The following is a 4355-nucleotide window of genomic DNA, read 5'->3' on the forward strand; positions in this document are numbered from 1 at the left end:
GTGTGAAATAGCTCTTGCATTTCGATGGAGGAGGTGAATGTCCGCTGACTTAAATATGAAGCGAGCATCTTAGACTTCAGAAGTGGCAACTTATCTTTGATCAGCTTCACATAAAACCCCTAAACATGGATTACAGAACTATAAGTCTACTCCTTTTATCTAATGTTATCTATTCTATTTTCAGCAGTGACTTTTTACCATCAAGGTAACTGCAAGCTTGATTCCTGTTTTGCTTTTTGCTAGATTTTTAAAATAAAAATGCGTGTGAGAGGCATTCCAACTTAGTCTTCAGGTATAGCGAGCATCTGTGACTGATCCTAGGCAGGGCTCTAAGCATATAGATGAATTACAGATGTTCAAAAGTCGCATTGGTTATTTATCATCAGGACAACAATTGGTATATTTTTTCCATTTCATAAAAAACTTTTTACTCCTACTTATAATATCGATTTCTATGAGTCCCATGCATTTACATACAAATTCAAGAATACAACCCCATAATAAACTCTTCGTTATCACCTATGGAGAATTTCTATGCGGTTTTAAAGGGACTTTTATCCGCGCGTGTATTACCAATTTTTTCCCATTTCATATGAAACGTGTTCATACTAGTGGAAGAATAGAAAATTGCAACTTTTGTGGCGTATTTCAGTTCCATTACGACTATAATGAAAAAGCCGCAAGAATGCAGCGAGACCTTAGTATTTTATGAGCTAAACCAAAGAATTTTATCGGGTGTGTTCAATTGTCTTGAAAATACAGAAAATACATATAATACCTACGTATTCTATACTTTGGCTGCAGAAATAGGGACTATCGTATATGTATTATTAGTATAGAAACACTAGCTGATCGCAAACGTTGTTGCCATTTAAAAAAATGTTAAGGGTGAACAACCCTTATCACTTAGGGGTATGAAAAATAGATAGTAGCCGATTCTCAAACCTACTGAATATGCATATAAAATTTGGTGAAAATCGGTAAAGCCGTTTCGGAGGAGTACGGTAACTAACACTGTGACACGAGAATTTTGTATATAAGATAAAATAAACGCATTCTACACTCGTAGCTCCACACTAGGATTCCATTTATCATGCTATGGACACAGACAAAGATGAATACACAAATACCCAGACCCAGAACAGATCGAACCCGGAACTACCGCGCGTCATTGCGGTATGGTGACGGCCATCCCGGGAGTCGTCATAGATGCAAGAAACTTATTTTTTCAAATATTGTATTAAGCACCTGCTTATATCAGTGTTTACGTGTGGGGTTACGTAAAGTCAGCTTCCGTTACGCAAAGTAGATGAACAGATTACCTAAGTTTTCAAAAATACTTATGAACCCAAGCTTTTATAAGTAGCTAAACATAACTAGCACCACAATTAGATGAACGTCGTAAAGTTTCAAAAGTAGATTAATACTACGTCAAATGTATTTTTGAAAGTTTGGTCTGCTCAGCTACTAATGAAGCTGACTGTACTGACTGACGTACTTACATATGTGTTACATTTGTAGAGATCTGTCGCGAAGGGTCGCTGTTTACTCCAGTCAGTGTCATTGTTATTACAGCTAGTGTTTTCTATTATCTCATACGAGCTTAATTCCATGGTGCCGTCGGCCACTTTTTCAAATCCCAACTAATATTATAAATGTGAGCTTTTGTGTGTGTCTGTTCGTTTGTATATTTGTGTGTTTGTTTGCTATACTTCCACGCCCTAACTACATAACCGATTGTCATGAAATTTTGTACACACGTTATCAGTAAAAGACCCAATCCCAATCCCAAGGACCTTTATTTCGAAAAATGTACCAATCCCAAGAGATGGCTAAAACACGAGCGAAGCCACTGGTAAAAGCTTGTTTAATATAAATTTCCCACCTTGTGTCTCTTACTGTAAAGTTAGTGAGAGTACTACAAATGATTTTTTGTAAGATTAGCCCATAAATAGGTATATATTGCTCTTTCATATGAACTTTGAAATGATTTTCATGTAATTGTATTTTATTTTAATTAATATCATAAATGTATATTTCCTTATAATGTTTTCATTCCTCGTTAAATAATGCTTAAAATATCTAATTTGTAAGTAATTTTGAAGTTTGAAAAATTAGAGGTAAGTAGCAAAGATAAAGCACTGATCTTCAGGATAAGATGCTGAGTTGCAAACTTTCTCTTATATTACAGACACTTCAATTTTATTTATATAGATCTTGTCCTTTTAGTCTAAATGTGAGCATCATACTCAAACAAGAGTATTGAGGCGGACTCAAGTTGCTTTTGTAATTCCACAGCTTAGGGTTTACTTAGCTTTGTATCCTTTGTTATTTGTAGATGTTTCCAAATATAAAGATGCTTTTTGGACAATTTTGGCTTAATGAATTTTTAGAAAATAATCCAGATTCACGGCTGTTAAAACGTTCAGAAGGATTCCAAAAATTCAATGTATACTTCCATAATCATTTACTATAATACACCTTTATCCACTCTAATTTTGTCAAACTTCCTTTACAAATCACCTTACAAAAATCATATAACTCAAAGCTCAAGTAAATATTCTAAAAGTATTAAAATGGAACAAGTACTCAAACTTGAAATAAATTATCTTGACATAATAACCAGCAATTACATAAGTGATCTGCAAATCGGTGTGATGTGACTGTTACATGGCTGACTTACAAATGGGGAAACCATCGTAGTCGTCAGGAGTGACAACGTTTCTGCAATCGGCTTCAGGTATGGAGTTGCTTATAGATGATGGTATATGGATAAGTAGCAATCTAGCATGCAATCCACGTGACGGTAAGTGGTGACTGCCGATGATTAAAAGAAATCAGAGATGCGTGCCTGGGATTCGAACCTCGAACTCCTCGATCTAGAGGCCGAGTTTCAACCATAATGCTATCAAAACTTATACCTGCTTACCTGTATGCCGTCACAAATACGTCGCCAATTCTGAGGATTAAAGGAGTCGCCTCTAACTAACTCAGCCATCATTCACACCCTTCCACCAATACGTAAGAACTGCTTCACGCTAGTAATTGATTTTTTATTATATTTATCGAGTTTTGATATCATGTCTCGGCTATTTCTGAAAATAGATCTTTTCTTGTTTGTCAAAATTCATGTAAATCTGAAAAGAACTTGTTCATAGTTTTGGCATGAGACCACCGCTCGCAAATATCAATAAATATTCATTGGTCACTGAAGTTTACGATGCATAAATATTGATTTTTGAACAAAATGTAACACATATTGCACACTATGTTACGTAAATAGTACCTACATACAATATTCGCGTAAAAGGTTATCTTCGAAAGCAAGTAGAATTACAGTCATCGCTACCTCTGAAGACCAAAGTTGAATAGTTACTTCGTGTGTCTTTATTTCTGCACCGGGTACCTTTTGAAGGTTTCCCCCTCGTTAACTTTCTCTTATATTACAGACACTTCAATTTTATTTATATAGATCTTGTCCTTTTAGTCTAAATGTGAGCATCATACTCAAACAAGAGTATTGAGGCGGACTCAAGTTGCTTTTGTAATTCCACAGCTTAGGGTTTACTTAGCTTTGTATCCTTTGTTATTTGTAGATGTTTCCAAATATAAAGATGCTTTTTGGACAATTTTGGCTTAATGAATTTTTAGAAAATAATCCAGATTCACGGCTGTTAAAACGTTCAGAAGGATTCCAAAAATTCAATGTATACTTCCATAATCATTTACTATAATACACCTTTATCCACTCTAATTTTGTCAAACTTCCTTTACAAATCACCTTACAAAAATCATATAACTCAAAGCTCAAGTAAATATTCTAAAAGTATTAAAATGGAACAAGTACTCAAACTTGAAATAAATTATCTTGACATAATAACCAGCAATTACATAAGTGATCTGCAAATCGGTGTGATGTGACTGTTACATGGCTGACTTACAAATGGGGAAACCATCGTAGTCGTCAGGAGTGACAACGTTTCTGCAATCGGCTTCAGGTATGGAGTTGCTTATAGATGATGGTATATGGATAAGTAGCAATCTAGCATGCAATCCACGTGACGGTAAGTGGTGACTGCCGATGATTAAAAGAAATCAGAGATGCGTGCCTGGGATTCGAACCTCGAACTCCTCGATCTAGAGGCCGAGTTTCAACCATAATGCTATCAAAACTTATACCTGCTTACCTGTATGCCGTCACAAATACGTCGCCAATTCTGAGGATTAAAGGAGTCGCCTCTAACTAACTCAGCCATCATTCACACCCTTCCACCAATACGTAAGAACTGCTTCACGCTAGTAATTGATTTTTTATTATATTTATCGAGTTTTGATATCATGTCTCGGCTATTTCT

The sequence above is a fragment of the Epargyreus clarus genome, unplaced genomic scaffold (assembly GCF_041222505.1).
Source record: "Epargyreus clarus isolate Ecla_fem2 unplaced genomic scaffold, WU_Ecla_fem_2.2 ptg000002l, whole genome shotgun sequence".
Lineage (NCBI taxonomy): Eukaryota > Metazoa > Arthropoda > Insecta > Lepidoptera > Hesperiidae > Epargyreus > Epargyreus clarus.